The sequence below is a fragment of the Rosa rugosa genome, chromosome 3 (genome assembly GCF_958449725.1).
Source record: "Rosa rugosa chromosome 3, drRosRugo1.1, whole genome shotgun sequence".
NCBI classification, from domain to species: domain Eukaryota; kingdom Viridiplantae; phylum Streptophyta; class Magnoliopsida; order Rosales; family Rosaceae; genus Rosa; species Rosa rugosa.
Window position 1 is genome coordinate 11660881 of NC_084822.1, and position 14385 is coordinate 11675265.

The following is a 14385-nucleotide window of genomic DNA, read 5'->3' on the forward strand; positions in this document are numbered from 1 at the left end:
ACGCGGAAATCGGAGTTCGTATGAAGAAGTTATGGCCATTGGAAACGTTTCCATTTTGGTTAAATAGGAAAAAAAATCAGAAAATATCAGAATTTCCGTTTTTGGAAAGTTTTTCTCTCTCCTCTCTCCCGTGCTTTCTCGAGCAGCCATTTTCGCCGAGCTCGTTCTCCCTCCTCCGGCCACCAATCGACAAACCGTTTCTTCCATTCTCTTTGCCTCAGTCCCATCTCTAAGTCTGGGAAGTTTCACGGCGTTGGTCAGCCTGTACACGGCGCAGCAAAGCTGGGAAATTTGGCTGCGGCGCTGCAAATTGCCTTGATCGGAACTTCCGATTCCGGCCACCATAGCGGGTGTTTCTTGAGGGCTTTTGGAGCCCAAAGGATGTAGATGCTTTCTCCCAGGGAGGCTTGCAACGATTCAAAGTGTGGGGGTCGAATTTTGAAGATTGTAATTCTAGGGTTCTTCGAATTTCAAAGCTTTCGAGGTAAATGTTGGCCATATGGTTTCGATTCAGACTTTGTACTAGTTATGAAAGTTGTAATTCGAGTTGAGATGAAGATCTTTTGTTTAGGAAGTTTGGCCAAATTCTGACTTTTGGCCGGCGGCGGCGCCGCCACTGTGGTGGTGTTTTCCGGCGGCTTCCGGCCACCTATGGGGAAGTTTCTGCTCCTCATGGTGATCTGCTCGTTGATACGAGCATGTCGATATATAGTTTGTAATTTTGGAAATCGTATGAGCAAGTTATGAATTTTCAAAGTTTTAGGGTTTTCGGTTCGATCGGTTTTCGATCCGTGAGGATTCAGCCGTCCGATCGACTTGTAACTTTGGTATATTGATCGTATAAGTATTTCGGAGACCTCGGGTGGTCTTGGATAAAGTTTCGCCTCGATTGGATCCACTTTCTGATTTTTAGTGTGTTTCGGGAGTTTCGAAATTAAATGTTTTTGTTAATTCGTGTGCTGAATCAAGGTTGTACTTGCTTTAGGTGATTGACAGTATGTACGGTAATTTATCTTGGTGTTTAGAGAAGACACAGCGGGATTTTGAGGTGAGTAAATCTCATGTGGTTCATTTATGCACCGAGTTATTTAATTGTCGGAATTAATTGATAATTGTAAATCGTTTTCAAAAATAAAGATTTGTTTGAAATAATATGAACTCGATCGACTACGGTTCATAGGGCTACGGCTCACAGGTAAGAAAATGAATTTAAGTATAAATTGAATTTCTTGGTTTTAATACGTATGAACTATAGTTGGTATTAGTGGTCATTCCTACGTGAATGACTACGTATATATATATTTACGTGGAATATATATATATATGTATATATATATATATATATATATATATATATATATATTGGATGGAGTGACATTGGGTGAAGTAATGATTGAGAGTTGATTGAATTGTTATTTCGAGCATTTCTCTTACGAGCATACAATTATCATAATGTGTTGATTATTGTGTAAAAATGTGTAAAAATAGGTTGGGTGTGTGTTTAAATTTTTGACACGATTATTAAATGGGTTGGGTTTGTATCTTGCGACACGACAAATATCTTGACCCGACACGACCCATTGACAGCCCTAAGAACACTTCTATTAATTATATGGATTAAATTCAGTTTAGTCCCTCAGACTTTAGGCCAAACATCAGTTTGGTCCCTCATCTTTTTTTTTTAATCAAACTCATCCCTGATCTCTCAAATTGCATCAACCTCGTCCAAAATTTGAATCCGGCGCCAAATGTGACGTCATCTGCTGAGCTGGAGCAGACAAGGAGGTCCCACAGGAAGGGCATAATGGACATTTCGTATTTAATCTAATTTCTATTTTTTTCTCTTATTTTCTCTCTCTTCTGTCTCTTGCTCTCTATCACTCACATCTGAAACAGAGAGAGGAGCTCTCTCTCTCTCTCTCTCTCTCACTCACACATATTCCCAGCCACCGTGAACACCGGCCGGCCACCATGAGAAGCATCCGTTCCCAGCGGCGCCACCACCGCAGTCACCACCATCCCCGCCGATTTTTCTTCGATTATGTCAACGGGGTTAAGATGCTCAAGTCCAATTTCGGGGAGTTCTTCGATCATCACAACCCACCCAAAATTTCGGGGTTATGTCAATGCAAAGCAGACACCACAACCCAAAATTGAAGAAACCCACAACACAGAACCAAGCAATGAACAGCAACGATTCAACAACCAACAAATTACATCAAAAAAAAAAAAGACAGAAATTAACCGAGCTTCAAGTTTAGCAGACACCTCCCTCGATCTTGCGGGCCTCTCTCCTCTGCTCCTCCCACCCCGATTCCTGTAGCTTCAGATTCAAATCCGTCATTTGGATCTCTCTCCAGTTCGGATCCCGGATCGATCTGTTTCGTCTTGTCTGGATGCTTTCTCGTTGATCTGAGAGCATCACTGTTTCCGCATACCGAATCGTTGCCGGGTCAAGTGCCTCTGGGCTGCCTCGACGAGTCCAAGTCAGTCACCGGAGAAGAAGACGAGGACGACGCCTATCAAGAGGCAGAGGCAGAGGCGAAGAGAGAGGCTTCGATGGTGGATTTGATCGAGGCCTCCTGTTGCTCCGGTTTTGAGAGGGTGTGGAGTTTGGTCGAGGGTGTGGAGGTGGTCGAGGGTGTGAGCAGAGTTTCATGGTGGCCGGCCGGTGTTCACGGTGGCTGAGAATATGTGTGAGTTGTGAGTGAGAGAGAGAGAGAGAGAGAGCTCCTCTCTCTGTTTCAGATGTGAGTGAGAGAGAGCAAGAGAGAGAAGAGAGAGAAAATAAGAGAAAAAAAAATAGAAATTAGATTAAATACGAAATGTCCATTATGCCCTTCCTGTGGGACCTCCTTGTCTGCTCCAGCTCAGCAGATGACGTCACATTTGGCGCCGGATTCAAATTTTGGACGAGGTTGATGCAATTTGAGAGATCAGATATGAGTTTGATTAAAACAAAAGATGAGGGACCAAACTGATGTTTGGCCTAAAGTCTGAGGGACTAAACTGAATTTAATCCTAATTATATTGTTATATATGATCGATACATGATCAAATGCATATACGCAAGTTCTTCTCGCATAATTTATTTAGCAATTATTATATATATCACCCATGATTATTGTTATTAGCTAGCAGAGATGCTATCTAGAACAGCAGAAAGCTCCTTGCAATTTTGCCGTTGGCACCTTTGGGAAAAAATCCGCCGGGCAGGCGCTCATTGCCGGTTCCATACACAATCCTCAAGATCTCAGGCTCTGTTCTTGCGTACGATAGCGAATTGGCATCGGCGGACAAAACGTTACTGGTCGTCCGGTTCTCTGCCCCGAGGGTTGTGTCAGCTAGTAAGATGCCTTCGCTTTTGATGCCACACTTGCCAAGGATGTTAGTGAGCTAGGAAATGGCCTTGGTGAATTCACCCACCGTGATATTATATGGAGGCACCACTTGTGTTGCATTCGGGTACAACAATTAATGTACGTATCACTGCACTCTGTCCAGCCTTGATTGGCAAAAGCTTTGAAGCCAACTATAAGTACCCCCAAAAAAAAATGGTCATTACAGAAACTTAATTTATACAACTGATCGAAAACAAAATTGAATATATACATGTCCAATTCTTAATTACTGCACTCACAGATAATGAAGAAGAATTTGTCGTGAGGCTTGGAATCGAGCTAACATAGGATAGTTGTGCGAGATCAGGCATGGCATAGGCCCCTAACAGAAAATTGAGGGAGTTTGCGTATGGATTAAATGAAGGGATAAGGGGTTTCCCGAGTGCTAGGTCAAAGAATAATCCCCAATTTACGAGGCCGAGATTTAGTAGAGGCCTTGGAATTCCTCCCACAGTCTGAACAATAGACCTGAAATTTATCAAATACCATATGTCATGTCGTAATACTATAGCAACATTAATAGTGAATTAGTGATCTTCAAGACCGATGCGAACTATTAAATGGAATCAGATTGCACGAAACTCCTCGTATTATAATTTGTATATGTACGTGGAGCATAAATTTGGAAGAGGATTGTATGCACCGACAGTGCAAGTGCACCGAGTTATTTTAATCTCTAAAAAAATAACAGCCACTCATCTAATCCACTCCTTTATATATTTTAATATCAAAAAAATTACATTCATTCATATTGCAAGTACCCATGCACTGACGGTGCATGGAATACACTTCCCATAAATTTGCCCCTCGGATAGTCGGATGTGCGAAGTCCCTCATCATATTATATAAAAACTCAGAATTGAGGGAAGATTGTATCTTGGGTAAATTTGTTTACGTGCATGTTTTGGTCGGATTGCAAGTATGGTCCTGGTGATTTAATTTTGTAATTTTGGACATTTTTATAATTTTGATGGTAATTGATGCATAAATGATTTCCATTTTCTTAACTCCAACTCTATATATATATAAATCATTTTCTTAACTCCAACTATACACACACACACACACACACACACACACACGGAGCCGTTCGAGAGCGGACGTCCGCAACCCAGAAAAAGTGCGGACGTTTGCTGCTCCGGCATCGATCGAGCGGCGACGGAGCGACGCGGCTTGCCGGAGGGAGGCCAGGGGTCGTGCGGAGGGGTCTGCGGTAGGGTGGAGTTGCCGGCGATGGGTTTTACAGTGCTGCATAGAACATGCAGTTGCAGGTGAGGTGGCTGCCCAGAAACCGGCAAGCCCGACCTCCTCCGACCTCGAACGGTGCCCAGAACGGTCCAGGACGCCTCCGACCTCCCTCCTGCAAGCCCCGCGCCGCCATCGCGGCCTGGAAGCCGCCTGCTGCGTCGACGTCCACACTTTAGCGACAGTGCGGACGTCCGCTCTTGATCGGGCCTATATATATATATATATATATACACACACACACAGAAAGTTTCTGAAGAGGACGTCCGCAACCCACGTGTGTGTGTGTATATATATATATATATACATCTCATCTTAATGGAAAAAGATGAAAGTGACTGAAACTGCAATGAACTTAAGGACCAAAGTTGCAATCTAATTACGAGACAATATCTCCTAAATTAGGTACCTGATGTTACCAACTTGTTGATAAGCAATCTCCTCACTGATGCGAGCGACATCAGGGTCGAGAAGCAAGGCCTTCCGAGCACCAATGGGAGGCGGACCACCTTGGGCCAAATCCGGACTGATGCTGTCGAGGCCTTTGCCAAGAGCGCCGTATAGAAAATACTCAGCTTGACAGAATTCTAAGTTCAAGGAAAACTGAACGCGATCGACATCGGAGGCATTAATGGGCGCGCAGTTAGAGGGATTAATAGTAATATTAACACTAATCTGACTCATAACCTGGTGAATGAGGCCGAGATACAGTGCAAGAAGAACAAGGAAGACAGAAGAGAAATTAGAAATTGAAGGAGCCATTGCAAATGAAAGGAAACAAATGCTGTACGTAATGGTTTTAGTACGTGGTGGATGAGTGAATGAAGCATGCAGTACTGTGTTTATATAGACATGCCCGGACCCCATGCAGTTGCTGAGAGAGTACGCAAGTGGTTAATTGGATTTAATTTGTAAAGATTGTAAATTCAAATAATCTTGTAAAAATATACGTAAGGCTAAAGAGTTGATGCATCTGTTAAGATCTTGGTACACCCACGTTATGCATGTGACACCTATATTTACTTCTTGATATCAATATGATTGTACCATCACTTGCCGATGCTAATTTTAATCCATTTTTGAAAGCTATATATTGAAGACAAATCGAGTGATCGACTTAATGTCCTTAATCAATCCATTTTTGGTGGTTTATTTGTTTATCTGTTGAAAATTGTATGTTCACGTACGAGTTCTTAACTTGAACGACGAATGTTGAAATACAAGGCCAAAAATCTGCAAATAAATATGTAAGACATTAACTAGAATTTGGTCAAATATTAATTAAGTCATCAGTTCAACTATCTCATTTTCTTTTGTTTAAAAAAAATGGTTTTTCTCAATATCTTTTCCTTCCCAATACTTGTATATACAATTAGGATAATGATTTTGACACTCCCTGTTTTCATATACTTTACTATTTGCCCTTCACTTTTTTGTAGTTTAATTAAAATAGAGTACACTCCACTATAATTATTATTATTGATATTTTTCTATCCAAGCTAAGCCTAGCCAAGGCTCGGCCTCTCTACACTCCTCTCCCCTGTGACCCTGTCTAACCCACCTACCATCTTTACCATTGAATGTCAAAGTCAAACCCTATATATCCGTCTAGCCCTCTATATAAAAGATGAGAGGTGAAGATAATTAATTGGTATGAGCAGGACAGCGCTGAAGATAATTAATTAGCTAGCTGCTCGAGATGAGATCGAGTTACTACTTGTAAGCATTTGTTTTTTATTACCCGGCCCTAAGATATATTACCAACGTTGAAATGACATGAAAACTAAAGCCATATATTAACCATAAGTGAATAGTGAAAAGTCGTAAATATATTATACATTATTGAAAATTGTCACATTAACATGAAATTTCTGTTATAAGATCTATTACGGAGATTGGCTCTTTAACATAGAGAACTAAGTTTTCATTGATCGTCACATAATTAAACACTGATCTTTATTAAAAAAAAAAATTATCGTCAATAAAAGAATATAACTAGCTAAGCAACTAAGCATTTTTTTTTTTTTATAGAGTAATAGAAATTTCATTTAATACCAAAGCCAGAACGGCACATACAAATAAACCTTATATGCTTGCACCCTAACTCAGTGGTCAAGCAGTTAAGGAAATACGGGTACCATCCACTAGTACAATGATGCTCACTTGAATTTGAAGAGCCCACATAACTACAAATCTCAGCATACACTAAGAAAACTATCTTGAATCTCCTTTCGTCAATGCACTCAATTGTGCTACTCTAGGAGATTCATTTTTTTATTATTATTATTTTTTTATATATTTTTTTTTTAAACAAAAAGATGATCAAATGATTTCACTCCTACCCCCATGGTGACTCGAACTCATGACTTCGTACATAGGTAGTGAGTACTCTAGGAGATTCATTAACTTTGTGTGAAAAGAAACCATAACTATATGGCCCCGTTTGTTAGCCAAGAAATCAAATCTGGAATGTGAAATAGTTTCCCATTCTATTAAATTATCGTGTTTGGTTAAGTCATAAGTCTGAAAATGAAAGTAAAATAAATGGGTTTTTAACCCCACCCCATTCCCACCCTTGATGGGGCTCGAACTCTTGACCTCTTATGAGACCAAAGTCTTACCACCCCACCAAACACACACACCCAAGTAAAATAAATGGGTTGGCCGAAGTTCAATTCCATAAAAGAGGCCGAATTGTTAAAGTGAAATGACAATTGGAATTGGTCTACTCATTTCATTTCATAGTCCCTTTATATAGGGATAGAATTACAACGGAAATATCGATTACATTAATGATACTAAATGTTGATTGATCCGTAATTGTGCTGATTGATGGTAATCATTGATTCCTTGATTCCCTCTCCGTCAGTTGCTTTGATGAAGACACACAATATGTTTTTCCTTTAACACTCCCCCTTGTGCCAAGTCAAAGCAAAATGGTGCATGAGTTGTTGCCTCACTAAAAACCTTGCCAAGTAACAATAAAAACCCTGTGGGACAAAAAATACGCCTTGGTCGAAGGAAAAGAGCACAACGCACCTTTTACATTTGAGGATGACATGTGTGTGTTAGACTCCCCCTGACGTCTACACCTCCCCTTGATACTTACATTAATCAGGGGAGCTTGGAAAGTCTTCGCATTCCTATGCTTTTCACATGTTTCTCAAATATGGCCTTAGGCAATGATTTGGTGAACAAATCTACCATATTCCCCTCAGATTTTACTTGATTCACTTGAATCTTGAGGAGGGCCTGTTGTTGCTGATTGTAGAAAAAATTTGGTGATATGTGTTTTGTATTATCACCCTTGATATTCCCTAGCTTCATTTGTTCGATGCAAGCTGCATTATCTTTATTAATGCAAGTAGGCTCTTCAGTGGTAGAACTCAAACCACTAGTCCCTCGAATATGTGTGATGATAGCTCTTAACCGTACACACTCACGAACCGCCTCATGTAGAGTGATGATCTCTGAGTGGTTCGAGGAGGTATCCACAAGGGTTTGCTTGGTTGATCTCCAAGATATCGTCGTGTTCCCACTGGTAAATACATAACCAGTTTGGGAACGACCTTTATGTGGGTCAGAGAGATACCCAGTATCAGCAAAACCAACCAAAACGTCATTTGGCGTTTCGGTGTAGGGAGTGGCGCTTTCGCCATCAACATTTCCTTTAGGGATTGCAGTTCCATCTGCGGTCCCTCTTGTCTATCTGTAGGGAAAGAACAGTCCCAAGTCAATGGTTTCTTTTAGGTATCGAAAAATGTTCTTGATACCATTCCAGTGACGCTGCGTTGGCGCTGAGCTAAATCTAGCTAACAAGTTCACTGAGAATGTAATGTCTGGTCGAGTATATTGGGCTAAGTACAATAATGCGCCTATTGCACTTAGATAGGGAATTTCAGCTCCCAACACCTCTTCGTCATCTTCCTTTGGACGAAATGGATCTTTCCTTGCATCCAAGCTTCGACCGATCATGGGTGTGCTAGCAGGATGCGCTTTGTCCATGTTATATCGCCTGACTTTTGGACATACGCAGACCGGTGGATTAGTATTCCACAAACTCGGTGTTCTAGTTCAAGGCCTAGATAGAATCGAGTTTTCCCAAGATCCTTCATCTCAAATTCGGATTTCAAGTGGCTCGCGGTTTCTCTTATTTCGTCAAAAGTACCTATTATGTTCATATCATCGACATATATAGCTACAATTGCAAATCCGGAACTTGTTTTCTTTATGAATACGCAGAGGCGTACTTCATCGTTCTTATATCCCTTCCCAATCAAGTAGTCACTTAGACGGGTATACCACATCCGCCCGGATTGTTTCATTCCGTAAAGTGAGCGTTTCAACTTAATTGCAAACGCACTCCGTGGTTTAGAGTCACTTGACTTGGGTAATGTAAGGCCATCAGGCACTTTCATATATATCTCTGAATCTAGATCCCCATAGAGATATGTAGTAACCACATCCATGAGCTGCATTTCCAGTCCTTAGGAAATTACTAAGCTAACTAAGTAGCGGAACGTTATCACATCCATTACGGGAGAGTATGTCTCCTCGTAGTCCATTCCAGGGCGTTGTGAGAAACCTTGCGCCACAAGGCGAGCCTTGTACCTCAGGACTTCATTCTTCTCATTACGCTTTCTGACAAAGACCCATTTATGTCCTACAGGCTTTACACTTGGTGGGGTTAGCACTACCGGACCAAATACCTGTCTCTTTGTCAGAGAATCTAATTCTGCCTGGATTGTTTCTTTCCATTTAGGCCAATCTGCTCTTTGTTGACATTTTGCAACAGAGCGTGGTTCGATATCATTGTGCTCTATGATTCCTTGAGCGACAGTATATATCATCAATGTGTATGGAAGATCTTTCTATCAACTCATACGCACTCTCATAATCCTTTGAGATTTCTTTGTTCTCTGGAATCATTTTAAACATCGGAGCGTCCTCCAGTATTGATTCATGGACATAACTATAATCAGAGACAATCTCATGAGAGGGATTCTATACATTGATGATTGGTTTGTGCCTTACTCGCCCTCTTCTTCCTTGGGTGAGTGTCAATCGAACCAAGTGGCCTCCCCCTCTTCCTTGGGGAGCCACGGCCTCAACCACACCTCCACTAAGTGTGGTTGCAGTGCCTCTATCTGCGGCACCGTGCCCCTTGTTGGGGACTTCTAACCTTGCAGGCACATTTGCAGCTGGTATATGTGATCTCGTCACTTTTACGATATCAGTAAACGCATCAGGCATCGAATCTGCTACGTTCTGAAGATCGATTATTCTTTTCACTTCACTTTCACTTTGTGAAGTGCGGGGATCAAAATGAGACAGAGTGGGGACAAACCACGACAATTCCTGTCGTTCCCTTGGAAAATCCTTTTTCCTATCTCCCCCTAACGACGGAAAGACTGTCTCATCAAAGTGACAATCCGCAAATCTAGTGGTAAAGAGATCGCCTCTCAAGGGTTCCCAAATAGCGGATAATTGTTGGGGATTCGTATCCAACATAAATACTTAATCGTCTCTGAGGACCCATTTTGGTGAGCTGTGGGGGCGCAATAGGCACATATACTGCGTAACCAAATATGCATAAGTATTAAATGTCAGGCTCATATCCAGTTACCAACTGGTACGCAGAAAATGGTTGGCTAGCAGTGGGTCTGAAACGAGTAAGTAAAGCTGCGTGCAATATTGCATAACCCCATGCAGATATAGGCAGGATGGTTGCGAATAACCAATGCCCTTGCCACCATCTGTAGCCTTTTGATGGTGGCTTCTGTGAGACCATTTTGTGTATGCACATGGGGTACAAGATGCTCTACATCGATCCCAATAGACATGCAATATTCATCAAATGCTTTTGATGTAAACTCTCCAGCGTTATCAAGCCTTATAGACTTGATAGGGTGATCTGGGTGGTGAGCCCTTAAACGTATAATCTGTGCTAGGAGTTTTGCAGCATTTCTTGTGGACACTAAAGCGACATGTGACCAGTGTGTCGAAGTATCCACCAGAACCATAAAGTACTTAAAATGGTCCGCATTCTGGATGGATAGGTCCACAGATATGTCCTTGTATCCTTTGTAAGAATGGAATGTTTTATGTTATATCTTTAGCATAGGGAGGTCTCGATCCTGTTTTTGCTAAAGAGCAGGCTTTGCAAAACGAGTGATGTGCCTTTGAGATAGTCAATGAGGCATAATGGGAGGGAGGTAGTGCTTCTGGTACTTTAGAAGGCAATGACTGCATTTGAGCAATACTAGAACCGACACCTTGCAGTGTGGCGGATTTTTGTCCCATTTTATTTTTCACTCGAAAGAAGGGATGTCCATATGAGTTCTTTAAAATACGGATCATCATGTCACGACCGGGGTGCCCTAGGCGGTCAAGCCAAAGCCTGTATGAGTCAGAGTCCCATATTTCCTTGTTGGTGACAACATAGGATTCAATGATCCGAATCGTAGTGAGGTACAGTCCACTAGATTGACTCATAAGTTTCTCTAAAATGTGTTTCCTTCTACATTCATTAGAGGTAATATAAAAGTATTCAGTTCCATTCTCACAGTTTGTTTTTACATGATAACCGTTGGCACGAATATCTTTGAAACTTTAACAAGGTTCGATTAGCTCTTGGGGCATACAGAGCGTCTTGGACTTTAAATATATCTCAGATTCTTTAGAGTATTTGTATTTTAGTAGAATGATAATCTTTTCATTCTAATAATAATTTTTTCTCTAGATGTATTGCTTTACATCTTTATATTGCAATTTCGAACCATGTAAATATGTGTAGTAAATAAATTTGAATAAATTCAGTGTCTCAGAATAAAATTCAAAATTTATTAATAAGCCAACGATAATCAAATCAAGGTCTTGTTCTAATTCATCAAACCAGTATTGAAATAAACTTTAAGACCAAGTAGTAGTCTAATTAAAAATGAGGCATTATGCCTTCACAACTGTCTTTGGAAAATAAAATGAATAAAGCAGATCAGTCAAGATTGAGAGCATCCATTGACTTAGCAAGTTCCTCTTTGCCATTGAAGTCTGCAATTGTAAGATTGACGTCTAGGTCATGACCTCCTTCTTCCATATAGTGAGCCTCTTGTTCTTTAGACTCTCTATACCTCTTGTAATTGGCTGCTACTCTGTTACTTGCTTGGCAGTTCTTGTACCAATGCCCAATGAATCCACACCTATAGCATGGTTCATTGTCAACTCTTTCCTTTTGCATCTTGTTTCCACGATCCCCATGTCCCTTTCCACGTGGTGCATTGTTGCCACGTGGGTAAGGATCAATACGTCTAAACCCCTTTGCATTGGAGTTCTTACCACCTTTCATTTTTCCATAATTAGCCTCGGGAATGTTCTTTGTCCCAGTGGGCCTGGCATTGTTTTTCAAGAGAACCTCTTTATGTCTCTCAGCCACTTGCAGTAGGCTGATCAGCTTATTGAAGGTTGTGATTCTTTTGTTGTCATACTCCAGCCTATACTGGTCCGCTAGTATAAGCGCTGAAGTAGGAAAAGTGGAAAGAGTCTTGTAGATCATATCATCTTCTGTGATTTCCCTTCCACAGAAATTGAGACGTGCCTTTAGGCGCAACATGTCCTTGTTGAAGTCATTGACCCTTTTGTAGTCAAGCAAGCGGATTCCATTCCACTGAACAGCCAGTTCTGGAAGCAAAGTGTCATGAATGTTCCCAAAACGTCCCTTAAGGGCATCCCACAGTTCTTTGGGTGTCTTCAACTGAAGGTACTCCCAGCGTAGGCTAGGATCAATATGTCGCCTAAGAAACATTAAGGCATTTGCTTTCACCTTGTTAGATAGTTCATCATCTTTGGGGTCGGTAATGGTGGCAGTGTAGTCTTTTGCCACAAAGGCAGTTTCCATATCGGAAACCCAACGATGGTACTCAAGTCCTTCTGAGTCCAAGATGTCAAATTCAGGTCGAGTTGGATCAGCCATTTGATTTTGAGTAAATAAAACGATCCTAGCGCACGCGCGTGTTGATGCAGGCGTGCGTAGCGATGTTTTTTTTTCGGGTTCTGCTTGGCCTGCTGATTTGTTGGGCTGAGAATTAGCACTTTTTTTTTTTCTGGGCCTGATCTTTACTTTGGACCTTCTCCTTTTTTTTCTTTTCTTTCTCTGTTTTTTTTTTCGTTTCTGGTCCTGCAGGGCCTGCTTTTTTTTTTTTTTTTTTGATTTGGGCCGGGTGTATACTTAGGCCCTTCTTTTTCTTTTTTTTCTTGGCCGGGTCCCTTTTCTTTGGGCCGGGTTTTTTTTATTTTTCCTTTCTCTTCTTCCTCCTTCAGTCCTTCGAGTCTTCTTCTAGTTTGCAGAGGAGGCGCGCTGGGTGCAGCAGCAGGTGAGCGGTGATCGGTGGGCTGCTGGGATAGGTGATCGGTGGGAGCAGATCGGTGAAGGTGGCTGCTTGTCACGCTGGGCTGCGACGGATCGCCGGGGCTGGGCAGTCGCTCGGGCTGCTGCAGGCAGGATCGGCGCAGGCTAGAGGCTCGGTGGTGTGCTGCAGGCCGGTGTATTGCAGGCGGCAATGCAGTGGGCTGCTGGGATCGGCGCAGGCGGGGCTGTGGTTCGGAAGATCGATCTGGCTGTCCGGCAGCGGTGGTGGGATCGGAGCAGGCGACCGACTGGGCAGGCTGGAGGCCGGTCTGTGGCTGCTGGTAGTGGTGTGCTGCGGTGGTGATGGCAGAGGGTGGGGCTGCTGCACGAGGAAGAAATTTGTTTTTTTTTTTTTTTTTTTTGTTTACAGCTGCGGCAGAAAAGAAGAAAATATTTTTTTTTCTTCTAGGGGGTAAAAAAAAAAATTATTTTTTTCTTCTAGGGTTTTGGTTGTTGTTTTTTTCGACGGAAAGAAACTAGAAAATTAGGACTTTTTTTCTTTTGGCTATTTGCTCTGAGCGTGCTGATAACGTGTTAAAGTGAAATGACAATTGGAATTGGTCTACTCATTTCATTTCATAGTCCTTTTATATAGGGATAGAATTACAACGGAAATATCGATTACATTAATGATACTAAATGTTGATTGATCCGTAATTGTGCTGATTGATGGTAATCATTGATTCCTTGATTCCCTCTCCGTCAGTTGCTTTGATGAAGGCACACAATATGTTTTTCCTTTAACACGAATAGAAATACTATCTTTTTATTTTTTTTAGAAGAATAGAAATACCATCTAGGGTGTGGTATTTCAATTCCTTCACTCAATGGAATTAAAAATTTACTTGTTTAGCCCTTCATAAAATCTGGTCAATTAATAATTCTTATCTCCACTCATTCAATTTTAATCTTCCATATTTAATTCGATTTGACATTATTGGAAAATCATTAACAAATTAATTCTCTCAAACCATTTTCTAATCTCAAGTCCTGAATCATTCCAAAAACCACAAATGGAAATGCTAAATCAATTATATTCCATCCTTGAAAGGAAAATTAGTACTGGGAAAATTCTGGTCAACCAAACGGTTATACGTAGACTTATCTTACTAAAAATTAGCAAGCCTCTAGGTGCACAAAAGTGCCTAACTTTCCTTAGAAATAAGGAATTATTGGAAATAATACGGAGTAAAAACACAAAACAATACAGCCCCAAACAGAACCGAATGGAGAGTACCGGTGCGAAGCCGCCCTCAGGGAGTAGATCGACACAGCCTCGTGAAGCCGCCATCAACGCTCCTGAAATTTGGTGCAGCAATCACCCTTGCCGCCAGT

At 41.5% G+C, this 14385-nt stretch overlaps 1 pseudogene; it reads right to left on the reverse strand.

Annotated features, from left to right (window-relative positions):
- Positions 1-3028: 3028 nt before the first annotated feature.
- LOC133735291 (ferritin-like catalase Nec2) lies at positions 3029-5459 on the reverse strand (annotated as a pseudogene).
- Positions 5460-14385: the final 8926 nt, after the last annotated feature.